Raw genomic sequence first — 18073 nt, 5'->3', positions numbered from 1 at the left:
CCCCGAGCCATCTCGTGATCATAATTTTCTAGATTCCTGTGATCATCATATTCGGCATAGCTATCGCTTTCTGCTCGGTTATACCAGCGGGTATTCCTGCGGCCGCGATAGTTGTCGTGGCGATATCCATCTAAGTCTCTACCTCGACCTCCGCCTCTTCCCCTCCATTGGGATCTCCTCCAACGATCACTTCCATATCCTCGGCCACACCGGTCTAACGATTCACGGGGAGGAGCTCTCTCATGATCGCGGTGCCGCTCCTGATTCTCATGGGGATTCAGGGGCACACGCGTTGTATCATGGGGCGTCACATCTCCATGATCAACCTCCTTTTGCCACTCTAGCAGCAACATCCTGAGATCATCGTCGCCTAAGCGAATCCCCAAGCGATCCTTTAAAGCCGTGAAGCATGGCTGCTGATTGTCCGGCATGGACTCAGCTTGCCGGCGTTCCTCGAGACTACGCCCAGATTGGTGTGGGTGAGTGGTCCCCCGGTTATCCGCCCGCAGTATTTCTCGACCATCAGTATCCTCTTCCAGAAGTTCGACGATTGGGGATACATCGTTGGAATAGTTCAGACATCGCGGGGTTATTGGCACACGCCCGCCTTCAGTTCGACCGCGACTGGACAAGGCATCACTATCGGTTATGGGAGCCTTCCCGGGTGTGTGAGCAATACAGTTATGGCGAAGGCCCCTTCTGGTCCTGCGTCGCTCCACGGTGCTTAGCCTCGAGTCAAAACCGTTCAGATCATCTCCCATGCGATACAACTGTTCCAACAAGTTAGCGTTGCTGATAAGCACAGACGGATGACCCCCAACATCTGAAGTAGGTGATCAGTCATGGAACGTAGGGTTCATGATGGTCATAGCCATGATCAGATTCTTCTTCAGAGCTTCCTTCATAAAAACTTCCATCATGGTATTGAGACATCTTTCCTCCTAGATGCAGATCTTAATTAGCCCCTCCTTCTAGCGCTAATTTTTTGACAGAGGAATTTGGGAGCAACAAAGTCTGAAGTTCGTAACCGAAAACAAGATCTGTGACGGTGGTTCTTTGTCGGAAACATGAACGGTAATTGGTGGATTCGATGAACAGTGTTTGGTCGTGGTGATTATTGGTGGCTGAGATTATTTAGGGTTAGTGGTGGCTCCTTTGCGCTCTCACTTTTGACCCCTTTCAATTTGCCTACGTATCCCTATTTATAGGGAATCAAGCCAACGTAGTTCTTGGGGAACAAGAAACCTAATGGGCTTAGATCTCTTGTCTCGAGGCCCAGTAGGAAACCTACTGGAAACCGTCTTCTACTAGCTTTAGGAATGTCCGCCGATGAAGCCCAACCACAAAGGCCCAAGGCTCGTCCGCGGCTTCGAGACTTCACGGATAAGGCATCTCACTAGCCAAGGATAACCCTCTACTACCAGCTGTTTCTCTAATCCGTGGACGCAGGTATAGCCATGGTTTACCCCAAATGTTGGACGCATCCTTGTCCCTCGGATAAGGAGCCCATACCAGATTACAGGACAAGTGATCCCAAGCTTTTGGGTGCAAAGTGTAGGATACTCCAAATTCTCCCAACGAGGACACCCGCTGACTACAGAGACAGAGCTCCCAAAGCACACACCAGAATTTACCCCACATCCCCAGTGAGGACACTTATTGATTACAGGAGGAGGCCTTCTGTCCAAGCATACCCCTGGAGGTCTCTGACCACGGACACCGCCTTCCTGTAGATGCACTGCAGGGAGGAGTTCTTCAATAGGGTACCTGCATCAAATATGTTAGTAATAATAATCTCCGTCTTCCTTGAATTTGCCAAAGAACTCATCCAAGTAACCTTGGCAAGACTCTTCTCTATCCATTCTTCGACTTAGGACGCGCCCTAAGTCTTTTCAGGGCAAAATCAGTCAACCCTGTTAGGAATCCTCCAGCTTTATCCTTATAATTAACAGGGCGCGCCTCCTTATTCTAATGAGGGCCCGCCATAACATCTTGCAGGCATGACTTCTCCATTAAGCATTCATAACTCAAAGCGTGTTCATTTCCCCATACAGGGCACGCCTTCTTTCCTTTTATAAGAGAAATCCATCTCCTCCGTTCCTTAATTTTAGGCACATGTACCTCCATTTTGACCATTTTACCAGTCTTAATCTGAATATTGTTTACACTAATTTTTGGGCATAACACTCATTATCCATTGAGTTTGATCATCCTTCGAAATAGAATAGCTTAGTAAAAATCAATTACTTTTCTGGATTATTTTATACCCAATGGATAATTATTTTATCCTCATCCGTCGAATTGCATACATCCTAGCCGTTAAAAGTACTGAACATTATCCATCAGATATACTTAGAGTCTGTAAGTATGTCATGACGGATAATTGATAGAATTTTGACAGTTTATTTTATTTTAAACGGCTATTTTAGGCTATTTTGATTGGTTTCTTTATTTTACTTTATTACTTCTGACAGTTTATTTCTGAGATGGTATAAAAGCTAAATTCATTTTCATTCTTTTCTTTTATCACTCTCAAAACAATTTCTCTAACTCTCTTCTTCTTCAAAGCAAATACTCTCTCTCTGCAAATTTCCTCACCTTAGCAATGGCACCAGTAGTCAAAATCATGTCTCAGTCTGGATTCATCTATAAGAAAAACAATTTCGTAGTTCTTGTGAAAAAGGAAATTCCGGCATCTGAAGATTTTCACAAAATGATGGACTTTGTGAGGGGATGCAAACTCAGTTATGCTATGATGGAATCACCCACAATCTACTGTGAAGTTGTGGAGGAGATATGGATAACTGCTGTGTGCCAGTCTATTGACAAATCCATAACTTTTACTCTCCAAGGTAAGCAATACTGCATTAACAGTGATATAATTCAAGCATGCTTTAAGATACCTGAGAACACTACTACTGAACTACACACAGATGCTAACTTAGTTACCATGCTTAATTCTATTGGCTATGCTCTTCCTACCACTAAGTTAAGTGAGATTAGAAGGCTAGGTCTTAGAAAAGAGTGGAGTTATTTGTGTGATGTAGTTACCAAAGTGTTTTTTGGTAAGATAAGTAACTTTGATTATGTCAACACTGCCATGCTTAACATGCTTTATTTGCTAGTTACTGATAAGTACCATAATTTCAGTGACATGATCATGTTTGAGTTAGGCTACAAGTTAGGGGAAATTAAAAAGAGAACTAAAAATATCTATTATGCTAGATTCTTTATGATTCCTGCTAACCATTTTGTTGAGGATATTTTTATTAAGAACCCAACCAACAAACTGAATTATTGGGTTCAAGAAAGGAGAGTGCTTGCAGATCTTAACAGAGCAAGTCATCACAATGAGGTGCCCCTTTTCTATTTCCCAATCATGAAGGGCCCTCAGGTAAGTGAGATAAGCACCACTGTCTCTACTATTCCAACCTCTCAAATTTCTTTGCCTTTAAGGGTGACTATGACATCTGTGTCAATGACCAAACAGATGCCTACCCAAGCCACCAAAACAAAATTTTCAAAATCCAAATCAAAGAAAACCCCCTCTGGTTTCTCTCAAAAGAAACCAGTTGCAAAATCAACCAAAACTAAAGAGGGGAGTGTGAAGGGTGGTAAGTTAGGTGAGGGACAGGGTGAACACCAAAGAAACCCCAAGGATAAGAATGGAGAGGTAAGTGTACCTAAGCCTAGCCACACCACAGTTTCCCAACAAACTGTGGTGATTAATAAGGAAATCAGCTCACTTCTAGTTTCATCCTCCCAAAATGATGTTACTATTGAAACAAGCTCCCAACCAGGAGCACATGCCAAGAGGGTAAGGGACACAAGCTCACCCCAAACTTTTGTCAGAAAGAAGAGATTCAAAACCATTGGGGATGCACCGGGAACATACACAGTGCAAACTAAAGCTAAAGACTCAGTCACTGCACCATCTCAAATTCAGATTGATGTGGCTCCAATAAATGTGGATTCACAGCCAAAATCTTTAATCATAGAAGCACTACAAACATCAAACTCTCCCACAAATTCTCTGGATGTGGATATGATCAACACATCAATTCCTGATTCCCCTTCTTTAACTCTATTGGGGAAGCCAAAATCTAGTGCAAGTGAGCATCATATTTTGGATGATTTGTTGGCTCACTTGCCAATTCTTTCAGGAACTATTGAGACATATGTGCCCAAATTATCATCAATCTGCACAGAGTCTACATTTCTTCTATTCCAGTGGATATTGTTCATCCGTCGGTTACTGATTGTATCCCGATGGATGTGCCTAACAGCAGTCATCCGTCGGCTATCCTAACTACTGCCCCGATGGATGTTTCTCATCCGTCGGTACTCTCTACACACACTGAAATTTCAATAATTGTTACAAGTGTAGATGAGTTAGTAGTTGTACAATCACTCTTAGGACTGAGGGAAGGGAGTGAATTGAGTGAGAGTCTGAGTTGCTCTCAGGAAAAAGGAGAGGAAATGAGTGAACCAATGCAGGCTATTTCTTCCAGCCTGGAAAAAGAGAGTGAGAGGAGTTCCACCTTAGTAGGTGAAGGTGAGGGTGTGAGGGTGGTAAGCCAAGGGGAGCCCTTGATGCAAGAACATAGAGAAAATGAGAGAAAAGCAGGCACAACTGAATGGGAAGAGCCCATTGTAAGTGAGTTAATGGATATCAATGATGCTGACAAGAGACAGCTAATTCAGCAAGAATATCAAGCTGTTTTAGACTCTATTTCTTATGAGGCTGAGGCATTTACTCACCCTGTGGCAGCATATGAAGTTCTAGCTGAACAGGACAGTGTGGCTGCAGAAAAGATGCTTAACTTGGTGCACATAACTGCTTCAATGTAAAGAGCAAAGGATGCCATCACAGCCATGCCACCTAAAGCTGGTGATGATGTTGAGTATGGAACTGGTGAGTCTGAAGAGTTCTTTGGAGATGAAGATGGTGGTGAAGAAGAGTTCATGAACATAGGGGAAAAGCAGGCCCTAGCTCTAGATCAAACATCCCACCTTGGGTGTATTCTAAAGAGTGTGATGAGCAACATTTCAAGACAACTCTTTTTCACATCATTCAACAGACAAACACTGCTCTTCAAGCCACTACTAATGCTAGCACCAAGAAGCTTCTGCAAGCACACCTCAACTCTCTACAACTACATCAAATACAAGCTCTTCAACACAATCAGGATGTCACTTCAATCAAAATAGAGATTGACCAAGTCAAGAAGGATGTCTCTGAAAGATTAGATGCTAAATTTCCAGATACAACAATACTTGACATCAACAGACAGTTGAGGAAGAATTCTAATCTTACAACTAAAGTGGATTCCTTGGACACAAGACTAAAAGCAGTAGAAGCTTCTCTCACAGCTATTCATCTACATCAAGCATAGCAAACTCAGTTGCTTCAAAAGCTGGTGGTTGTACAAACTTCTTCCTCCACTCTACTTGATGATAATAAAAAGGGGGAGAAAGATTCAATCATCCAAGTTAGTCAAGAAGGGAAAACTAGTGAGGGGGAGCATGTGTTAAATGTTCAAATCAGCCAAGTAATAGTTCCATAAATTACATTACCAAAGCCACCAGTATTGGACAACATTGATCTGATCCAAATAGCAGCTGCTAAGCTTGATTCAAAGACAAATCTCAAGATGCTTGATGTTGCAGCTATTGAGAAGGAATTGGATGACAAGTTAAAGAAAATTGATGAAGAAATTCAGAAGAAATTTGGTCAGATACAGAAACCAGACAAGATATTTCATCACCACTCACAAGTCAAACAAATCTCTGTGAATGAAATGAGTCTAGGTAGCTTGGAAAAGGGGCAATCTTCATGCATCAAGTCTCCAAAGGCCAATCTGGTTTTAAAGCCTATAAAGAACTATCCAAAGTTCTCAGACAAAAATCATGTGGATTTTATGTTTGAGACACCAAGGCCAGATGAAAAGAAGCTGTTGGCAAGGTCAATTACATTCTTCAAAGATCCAACTAATTTAGTGCTAAAAAGAAGAATAGCCAAGATTTACAGGAATGGTAAGGAAATCTGTGTGGTGGATGGACACCCTCAGTTTGTAAAAGCCAAGAAGGAAGAAAAGGAAAGAATTAAGCAAGAAAAGAAGTAGGTTGCCTTAGATGCTAAAAAGATCAAATAAAAGAAAAGCAAGCTGCTCTCTTGGCCAAATTTCAAGCTGTGAAAACTACAACTGAGATTTCTGAGAAACCACCTGTGATTACTGAAGCTCAAGATCAGAAAATGCAAAATGAACCTCAACAGAAAAGAAAATTCAGATACAAGCTTCATTCCAAAAGAAAATTGGACTTCAGTGATGAGGAAATGGAAGACTACATTCCCAAATAGTCTACAACTTCAACTCAAACATCCAAGCCCTCAGTGGTACATGAGGAATTTAAGGTGGATCCAACAAAGAATTTTCATGGTGAGCCTATAATTCCCAAGGATAAGCCAATAGACTGGGAAAGTTTGCCAATTCATGAACTCAATTTACCTATCTTCAACAAACCAAAGAAAACAAAGATAAGAGCAACCAAGAAGGTCAAGCCTGTGACTCTCAGAATCAAAGCCTTAGCCAAAACTCAACCAACTGTCAACAAGGGAGATCTACTCTACATTTGTGACATCAAGGAATTTTCTGATAGAAATCTCTACTTGGATGAATTGGAAGAGGTAAGAGGAATTGATGCTCACAGACATCTTCCTGAAAGACTAGTGTTTAAGTACAAGGGAGGGAAAGAGATCACATGGCCCCTTCACAGGATTCTTCAAGAAAGCCAATCCGTACTGATAAAGGTCTTCTCATCCTTCAAAAAAAACTTTGGTTTTAATGTAACTGCAAGGAAATTGGTCCTAAAGAAGATAGAAGATATAAGGAGTAATAAAGCCAAAGATGCACTCCCAAAAACTCTATCAATCCCTTCACAAGAAATAGAGTGCATTTGAGTTCCTGGCTAATGGAATTCATGGATGACAAGGGTGTTAGAAGATTCTTCAAACTGGATGACCAATTGAGTATCTCTAGCAATGAGACTCTATTAGAAATGCAAGAAAAGATGGATCTGTCAGATGCCGAAGAACTTGAATTCCACAGGCAGCTCCAAAATCAAATAGAGGAAAAAAACAGGAAGCTTAGGAAGAAATCAGACAATCAAGAAAATAGAAATCATCTACTCAGACTAGAAGAGCACCTTGATAATGATTGTGAGAACTCTTTGTACACTCTTAATTTGTTCAATTTTCAATAAATTGCAGCACTTATCAGTTTTATCTCCTATAATTCAATCTGTATATTTAGGGTGTTTTGTTATCATCAAGTTTTTCTTAATTTATGGCTACAATTCCAGTAGACATAAATTGGGGGAGATTGTTAGGAATATGTTGTGAACTTGATGAAAAGTTAAACAAAACACCTCAGTAGATTTAAATTAGTGAATTTTGTAGCTCTCGACGGATGTTCTAATATAGTCCCGACGAATGAACTTTATAGTCCCGACGGATGACAATTTAACATCCATCGAGAGTGTAGCTTATGTAACAAATAAGTTCTGTAGCACATTTCTGCAAACAACATGTTTTAGTCTAGTAGATTCTATAGGATTCTCTAAGTCATGTGGACTACTAGATTGATATGCAGAATAGGTTTGCTAATTGTAAATATGAGATGTCTTGTAATTCTGTATAAGTAAAATAGAGTCAAGTGACAGATAGACTCCCGACGGATGATCTACAAGGCTCCCGACAGATGATCAACATATTCCCGATGGATGTTCAACATAATCCGGACGGATGATCATATTCAAAATAGCTGTTGATAGTGACAACACAGTCACATGCATCGGGTGTTTGCAAAAGGAATGTGGCAGCCTGTTAAACAGGATTTTGAGAACAAATAAGCATTACTATTTCCATGCAAATGTGAAGATATTCAAAGATGCTGGATAGAGTAATGCTGCAACATGATATTAGACTAGATTTATTTTGTTTTATTATCTTGTCTTACTGTCATGTAACTTGGTGATATATAAACCAAGTGTAACAAGTTGAACAATTAACTAAGCAAGCACATTTTTCAGAGAGATAGATAAAGCTGTACTTATTAAGAATTTCTCTGTAGTTTGTTTGTACACTTGTAAAGCAGCTGTGTGCTATTCAAAGCATCACAGAGTTCTCAATCTGATATATATATATATATGATGGATACTTTCAAATCCACCAGAAAGTTTTAAAGCTTGTGTTTTATTACTTAGTGTTTTGATTTATATTACTCTTCCATTCCGCATTACAGCAAATCAAACATTGTTATATATATTAAGTTAGAACATTTTTAAAATCTCAAAAGTAGCCAAAATTACATTCAACCTCCCCTTCTGTAATTCTTGTTGTATTGTTAGGGAATAACAAGCGGGATACATAGTGATTCAACAAAGTTTGAAACTCCATTAATCCTCCATTAATGAACTCTTAAAACTTCTTTAAGGTAAATATTCTTACTACGAATTAAATTTCTATTTTTGCATGGATCCTACATAGGGTTTCAATTTTATTCTGGTTTTAATTTAATTTTACATCATTTCCATTGCGTTTATGTGCTCGAAACCCTTCAATGCAGTTGTATTTCATTTTCTTTTGTTGTGACCGGTCAAACTCTCGTATTATCCTAGGATATATGGCTCAAATAAAATGTTATGAATCATCTTTAAACATTGAAAAACAAAGATCAAATCTTAAGAATTATACCTCAAAAGAAGGTATAATCTCCACTCAAATCAAACCAAGACTAAAATAAGTATAAAATAATCTTTCCCCAAATTTTCAGCATAAACCCTAGCTTTTTTTCCTCTCCATAACTCAAGAAAACCATCAATTCAATCATGTAAATACATATGCACATCTATATACAGGAATACTGAATTAAGAATTGAAAAACCAAAATCGTATGTGTATGTATGTGCTTTGTTTTCCCCTTTTTTCTCTCTCTCTGACCATCTCTCCAAATTTATCTTCTTTTCTTAACATGTTTCTTTAATCCCCTTATTTTTTAATAATAATTAAAGCTTAAAAACTATTGTTAGGAATATGTTGTAGTCTTGATGATAATTGACCAAAATACCTTAAGTAGATTAATTAAATGTCATTTAGTAGCCTTCAACGGATAACCACAGTTTATCTATCCATTGACGGAGTAGCTTATGTTAATAAGTATGTAGCACATTGTGTACACTATAATAGCTAGGGGATTTGGTAGTTTTATTAGTTTCTAAGTCATGTTGACTACTAACAATATATACAGAATAGGCGGGCTAAGTGTAAATATAAAATATATTATAATTTTGTATAAGTAAAAGAGTATCAACTGCTAAGGAAACATATTCAACTGCTAAACTACATGCTTCAACGGATGATTCTACAAGATTCAACGAATAACTCAATATGCATTCAACGGATAAGTTAGTCAAGAGGTCCTCAACTGATATCAGATAAAGCTTCAACGAATGTTAACAAGAAAGCTTCAATAGATGACACCAGTATTGTGTCAATGGATAACTCAATAAAGCTTTAACAGATAACATCAATAAAGCTTCAACTGATGATCAACAAGATAGCAGTTGATAGTGATTTGACAGAAACTGATAGAGTCACATGAGTTGATAGTGCACAAAAGGAATGTGGCAGCCTGCTTACATGTTTTAGAAAAAAATGAAGCATTTCCATTTTCATACGAAACAAGCACGTTCAAAGATATTGTATCTTACTTGGAATGCATTGGACAGAGAAATGAAGAAGCATGTGTTTGGACCTAGTTGATAGGAATATTATTCTTATCTTATTGCACATGTAAACTTGGTGAATATATAAACTAAGTGTAGCAAGTATTTTAGGATAACTAAGCACAACAAGTTGAACAAGCAAGAACTAGAGAGTTTAGCAAGTTGTATCTTTAGAAAGTACTCTCAAGTTCTAAGTTGTAACAAAATACTTGTAAGCACCTGTGTGCAATTTGCATCACAGAGATTTCTTCAAATATACATCTCTCGTGGAAAGACAAATCCACCAGAAAGTTTTTAAACTGGTGTTTATTTACTTTGTGTTAGTAGAATACTTTAAAAGTTTTATCTGTATTCTTGCATATTCACAAACACAGTTTATATTTCAGAATGAGTTTTTCAGATAATCAAAAAGTAACCAAAATTCCATTCAACCCCCTCCTGTAATTCTGTTGTTATATTGTTGGGAAATAATAAATATGCTTTATAAAAACTAAAGTAAAATCTATAAATAGCCTTTACTAAAATTTTATCTTTTCTAAAATCTAATTTTCTTATTCTCTAGATTAACCAAAATAGAAATCTACAGTTTAAATTAAAAGAATAAGTAAATTCTGACCGATTCAGAATTAAAGCAAATAAAAACATACTCTACAAATAATTCACATATAAAACAATTAAATATGAAAAATACATTATTATGAATATGTTGTGTACTTGATGATAAGTTAAACAAAATACTCAGTCGATTTAATTTAGTGATTTTGTAGCTTTCAACGGATGATCACTTTCAACATCCGTTGAAAGGGTAGCTTATGTGTTAATAAGTTTAGTAGCACATTTCTGCATATTGTAATGCCTTAGAGAACTAGATGTTATAGAATGTTTTAAGTCATGTTGACTACTAGATTGATATGCAATATAGATTGGATAATTGTAAATATTAAATGTATTGTAATCTTATATAAATGAAATAGAGTTAAGTGCTATACAGATAGTCTCAAGGGATGTTCCACAAGGCTTCAACGGATGATCAACTAAGGCTTCAACGGATGTTCCACAAGGCCTCAACGGATGATCAACCAGAGTTTCAATGGATGATCAACCACAGTCTCAACGGATGATCCAATGAAGTTTCAACGGATGTTCAAATTCAAAAGCAGTTGATAGTGACTTGACAGTCACATGCGTTAATTTTATGCAAACGGAATATGACGGCCTATTTACAGGTTTTAGAGAACAAAGAATTTTTTCCATTTCCATGATAACTTGAAGATATTCAAAGATGCTGGATTGAGAAATGAAGAAGCATGAAATTAGACTAGAAACATTTTGTCTTATTTGTTTGTCTTTTTATCATGTAACTTGCTGATATATAAACTAAGGGTAGAAAGTAGAACAACATACAAATAAGTAAGCAATTACCAAAGAAATAGATAAGGCTACATCTGTAAAGAATTTCTCTGCTCTTTGTAAGTTCAACTTGTAAGCAGTTGTGTGCAAATCTTGCATCAAAGAGTTCTCAAATTAATATATATCTCTAGTGGAGAAGTTCAATCCGCCAGAAAGCTTTTAAATACTTGTATTTGATTACTTTGTGTTTGATTTCTTCAATACTTTCATTCCGCACTTTAGCTAAATCAAACACAGTTATATATTCGTAGTAGAATATTTCTTAAAATTTAAAAAGTAGCCAGAATTACATTCAACCCCCCTTCTGTAATTCTTAGTTAGATTGTTTGGGAATAACAATTGGTATCAGAGCAAGCTCTTGAAGTACAAAGAGTTTAAAGATCACAACAACTAACAAGATGAGCAGAAAATATGTTGGAGTAAAGATTCCATTTCTGGACAAAGACAACTATCACCATTGGAAGGTGAAGATGCACCTACATCTCCTCTCTCAAGATGAAGAATATGTGGACTGTATTGAGAAAGGTTCTCATGTCCCCATGAGAGCTGCTACAGGAAATGAGCCATCTATCCCAAAGCCTAGAGCCGAATGGTCTGATCCAGATATTGAACAAGTTTATAAGGATAAGAAGGCCATGAACATTTTATTTAATGGTGTTGATGGTGATATGTCTGACAACATCATCAACTACAAAAAGTTTAAATAGTTCTGGGATACAATTCAGGTTATATATGATGGAACTGAGCAAGGGAAGATAAAATGCAACTCTTGATTCAACAATATGAGCATTTTCACAGTGAAGAAAGTGAGTCACTCACTGACATTTTCAGTAGATTTCAAAAGCTGCTGAATGCTCTAAAGTTGCATGGAAGAGTCTATCAGACAAAAGACTCAAACCTTAAATTCCTTAGATCTCTTCCAAAGGAATGGAATCCTATGACAGTCTCACTAAGAAACTCTCAAGATTACAAGGAATTTACCTTGGACAGACTATATGGGATACTAAAGACCTATGAGCTTGAAATAGAGCAAGATGAGAAGCTAGAGAAAGGAAGAAAGAAAGGAGGATCCATTTCATTAGTTGCTGAGCAAGAGAAAGAGGAGGAGATAAAGGTTGAAGTTGTTAAATCTGCACCAAACCCTAGAGTTTGTGAAGGCAAGGGAAAATGGCTAATAGCTGAACATGAAGACCATCTTAGTCAAGATGACATGGATGACATAGATGAGCATCTGGCTTTTCTATTCAGGAGTTTTTCCAAGCTCAAATCCAAGAAGAATTTTGGAGCATCCAAGTCAAACAGAAACATGGTTGACAAGTCAAAATTTAAATGCTTCAAGTGTGGCTTGAGTGGTCATTTTGCAAATGAATGCAGAAAGCCTGATTCTGACAGAAAGAAGTTTGAGCCTGTAGATTACAAAAAGAAATACTTTGAATATCTCAAACAAAAGGAAATGGATTTTCTAACTCAAAAAAATGACTGGGCTGCTGATGGACTAGAAAAGGATGAGGATACAAGCTATGTCAATCTAGCACTTATGGCCAAATCAGATGAAACAGAAGTCAGTTCATCCAGTAATCAGGTAATCACCACTAATCTAGAATATTTATCTAAAGCTGGGTGTAATGATGGTATAAATGACATGTCTACTGAATTATATCATCTGCGTGTTACTTTCAAATCTCTCACTAAAAAAACACTAAACATAAAGAGAACAATCTATTTTGAAGTGAAAGAAACAATGTGTTAGAAACTCAATTTGTTGAGTTTAAAAAACTGAATATAGAGTGCAATATTGCCAAAGATGAACTAACTGAATCCTTAAAGAAAAATGATATTTTAAGAAAGCAACTTGAACGAGAACAAGAAGTAATTAAGGCATGGAAATCATCTAGAGATGTCCATGCTCAAATTACTAAAGTTCCAGGTATAGAATCCTTCTGTGATGAAGCCTGGAAAAAGAGCAAGGAGAAACTAGATTCTAACTTGGTAGAAGGACTTTCAACGGATGTGGATTTGACAGATGATGAATGTTATCCATCGAATGATCAAAAAAATTATCCGTCAAAAGACAAGGAACCACATCCGTTGAGTGAAAGAAAGCCAGTTAGCAAAGCCAAGCTAGCTAAGTTAAATGAGAAATATGGATCAGTTTCTAAGAACTTTGTTCTAGGAGAAACAAGTCAAGTGAAAGAGGACAAGAGAGTCAATGTAGGGCATCTTTCTATTAAGCAATTGAATGACTGATTGGAGAAAATTTAAATGAAAGCAGAGTCTAAAAAGAAAAACAATAGGAATGAGAAAGTAGGAATTAACAAATATAACAACTACACACCTGATAAATATGCACCTAGAAAAATCTGTGTGAAGTGTGGTAGTGTTAATCATTTGTCTGTTAATTGCAAACTTACTACGCCTACTCCCATGTCTGCACCTCCTTCATTTCCTTGCATGCCTACAATGCCTGTGAATGTTATGGCTGCATATAATTTAAATGCATAGTTTGCTAATCTGCCATTTGCATAAAATCCTTATTATGCTGCATTTAGTATGCCACAAATGCCATTTAGCATGCCTTACTGGAATAACATGTTTGGACCGAATATGCCTTTTCATGTTAACCATCCTGTGTATGATAATTCTGTAAGGATGAATGGTTTCAAAGGTTCTACTCAAATGACTAAGGATGAATCTCAGTTGCCTAAGTCAAATGAGGACAAACCAAAGAAACCTAAGAAAAAGGCTAACAAAACAGGACCCAAGGAAACTTGGGTACCATAATCAACTTGATTTGATTTTGTTGTGTGCAGGGAAATAGAAAAGAATCTTTGGTATTTGGATAGTGGGTGCTCAAGGCATATGACTGGAGATTCTACCCTGCTCACTGAGTTCAAGAAAAGAGGTGGCCCAAGTATCATTTTTGGAGATGACAGAAAGGGTTATACTGTGGGATATGGCTTGATTTCAAAAGACAATGTCATCATTGAGGAAGTTGCCCTAGTGGATGGACTCAAGCATAACTTGTTGAGTATCGGCCAACTTTGTTATAAGGGCAACTCAGTAATATTTAATTATGAAGCCTGTGTTGTGACCAAAAAGAAAAACAACAAAGTGGTTCTCACTGGAGTGAGAAAAGGAAATGTGTATCTAGCTGACTTCAACTCATCAAATGCAGAATCTGTCACTTGTCTCTTCAGCAAGGCAAGTCAAGATGAAAGTTGGCTATGACACAAGAAGTTGTCCCACCTTAACTTCAAGACTATGAATGAACTAGTCAGGAAATATTTGGTAAGAGGCATTCCTCAAGTGGAATTCACAAAGGATGGATTGTGTGATGCTTGTCAGAAAGGAAAACCGATCAAAGCATCATTCAGAAAGAAGCTTGATTCAACAATTACAGAACCTTTACAACTACTGCACATGAATTTATTTGGACCAGTCAATGTGTTGTCCATCTCAAAGAAAAGATACCGCCTAGTAATTGTAGTTGATTTCTTAAAGTTCTCTTGGACATATTTTCTCAAATCCAAAGATGAAGCTAATGAAATCATCATCGATCACATAAGGCAAGTTAACAATCATCTTGACTTCAAAGTTAGAAGAATCAGGAGTGACAATGGAACCGAGTTCAAGAATTCTGTGATGAGATTGTTTTGTGAAGAGAATGGGATCATACATGAGTTTTCAGCATCAAGGACCCCACAATAAAATGGAGTGGTGGAGAGGAAGAACAGATCTCTTATTGAGCTACAAGAACAATGCTAGAAGAATCAAAGTTACCAACATACTTTTGGGCAGAAGCTGTGAATACTGCATGCTACACTCAGAATATTTCTTTGGTTAATCAAGCAAAATGCATGACTCCCTACCAATTGTTCAAGAATAGGAAGCCAATATTAAACATTCTTCATGTCTTTGGCTGTAAAAGCTATATCTTAAGGAATCAAACTGATCAACATGGGAAGTTTGATGCCAAAGCTGATGAAGGCATATTTGTTATATATGCAGTTGGAAAAGCATACAGGGTCTACAATCTCATAACCAACATTGTTATGGAATCTGTACATGTTGTGTTTGATGATAAGAAGATTGAAGGACTACAAGATGGAGATTTCCACAAAAGCCTCAAATTTGACAATGTTGAGATGATTTGTGATGATAGTGATGATGAAAGTGATCAAGAAATCATGTCTAAGGATAATGCAGAAAAAAACTATAACTAATGAAGCACATAATTCAATATCCGTCGAAAGACCAAGTGCATCATCCTTTGAAAGACAATCTGTATCATCCGTCGAAAGGTAAAGAACAACTTCCGTTGATCCATCAATAAGAGTTGAAAGCCAATACATATCACAAGTAGAAAGAACCCCAACTTCAAGTCAAAGATCCACAAACTCGGGGGGAGTTTCTTCTAATCAAAACTCAGTCACACATCAAGACAACTATGAGGCCTCTTCATCTAGAGCTAATTTACCCCAACAGAGAAAATGGACTAGAGATCACCCATTTGAATTAATTATTGGTGATGCATCTTCAAGAGTGTAAACAAGGAAAGCAACTCAAAAAGAATGTCTATATAGCAGCTTTCTCTCACAGGAAGAGCCTAAAAAGGTTGAAGAAGCTTTGTTGGATCCTGATTGGGTTTTAGCTATGCAGGAGGAGCTAAACCAATTTAAAAGGAATAAAGTATGGAAGCTGATACCCAAGCCTAAATGAAAGAATCCTATTGACACAAAGTGGGTATTTAGAAACAAGATGGATGAAAATGGCATAGTAGTCAGGAACAAATCTAGATTGGTTGCTAAGGGCTACTGTCAACATGAATGAATAGATTTTGATGAGACATTTGCTCCTGTTGCAAGACTTGAAGCCATCAGAATCTTTCTAGCCTATGCGGTCCATACCAATTTCAAAGTCTATCAAATGGATGTTAAAAGTGCATTTTTAAATGGAGATTTGAAGGAGGAAGTCTATGTCAGTCAGCCTCCTGGTTTTGAGGATCCCAATTTTCCAGAATATGTCTACTATCTTTTGAAAGCACTTTATGGACTGAAGCAAGTACCTAGAGTCTGGTATGACACTTTGTCAAAGTTCCTCTTAGAAAATCATTTCACAAGAGGTACTATTGACAAAACTTTATTCTATAGAATGTTAATGGGTCTAGTATACTTGTTCAAATTTATGTAGATGATATTATTTTTGGCTCTACAGATGAAAAACTTTGCAAAAAGTTTGTCAAATTTGTGCATAGTAAATATGAAATGAGCATGATGAGAGAACTAACTTAGTTTCTTGGTTTACAAGTTAAGCAAGTAGTGATGGAATATTCATTAGTCAAACTAAATATATTTATGATCTTTTAAAGAAGTTTGTCTTAATGGATTACACATCTGTAAAAACTCCCATGGCTACTGCAACTAAACTTGAATTAAACACTACTAAAAAGTCTGTGGATATTTCAAGCTATAGAGGCATGGTTGGCTCACTTTTATATTTAATAGCTAGTAGGCCAGATATAATGTTTGCTACTTGTCTTTATGCTAGATTTCAGGCTGATCCTAGAGAATCTCATTTAGTAGCTATTAAGTGAATTTTCAGATATCTCAAAGGAACACCAAAACTTGGCATTTGGTATCCTAGAGATTCTGGTTTTGATATAACTGGTTATTCAGATGCAGATTATGCAAGTTCTAAAATTGATAGAAAAAGTATTATAGGAACCTGTCAATTTCTAGGAAATAAGTTAGTATCCTAGTTCAGTAAAAAGCAAAATTCAGTCTCTACTTCTACAGCTAAGGCTGAATATATTGATGCTAGTAGTTGTTGTGCCCAGATTTTATGGATGAAAAATCAACTATTGGACTATGGTCTACAGGTGAATAAGATTCCTATTTTCAGTGATAACACAAGTGCTATTACAATTACTGAAAATCCAGTACAACATTCAAGGACCAAGCACATTGACATCAAGTACCACTTCATTAGAGAGCATTTTATGAATGGTACTGTGAATCTTCATTTTGTTCCAAGAGAGAAGCAACTTGCAAACATCTTTACCAAGCCACTTAATGAATCCACCTTTACTAGGTTGGTAAGTGAGTTAGGTATGCTTAATTACTCTTAATTTGTTTTGATGTCCAAGCAAATTGAAATGCAGTCAGAGTAAAATTTGATATTTCTTGTCAAAGATGAAATTTTGGCTAAGTCAAAATTTACATCTCGACGGATGTTCATTGTAATATCTGGGATATATCGTGTAATTATTTTGCTATTAAATAATTATTATGTGAGTTCAGTATATATTCTGTGAGTTAATTGTTAAATGTTATCTGTACTTGGATATTCAAAAATAATATTAATTGAGTATTTTAATTTTTATATGTCCAAAATAAAACATAGATAATTGTCAAATCTTCCTAATTATTTTTATGTTGATTTATGGATTTATAAGGATCATATGAAATTTATAAAATCTTTTTCCGAGTAATTAAAATCTATTTTATAAAAACGGGAACCAACCGACGTCAACCATTGTTATGTTTTTGGAACCCGAAACTCTTCCGAGAACTCCTTCCTAACATAATTGTAATATTCCGAGCATATTCCATGTTTCGACTTTTTCGATCCGGCGTACGGTTTGTCCTGCGCGGGTCCCGGCGCAACATTTTCGATACAATATTCCTTTCGGTAAATCAATAAAACCCGTATTTTCGATAAACATGAGCTTTATTATTAAACTATCACAATTATCACTTCGTAATACGTGTAACCAGGCGCTGAGACCAAGACCGCAATACAAATTGTACTGATATTGGATAATTATCCCAAAAACCGATACCGTTTGGATCAGTTTTTACAAATAAACGTACCGTTT

This window comes from Apium graveolens, chromosome 1 (genome assembly GCF_009905375.1).
Source record: "Apium graveolens cultivar Ventura chromosome 1, ASM990537v1, whole genome shotgun sequence".
NCBI classification, from domain to species: domain Eukaryota; kingdom Viridiplantae; phylum Streptophyta; class Magnoliopsida; order Apiales; family Apiaceae; genus Apium; species Apium graveolens.
Note: the sequence above shows the minus strand (reverse complement) of the source record.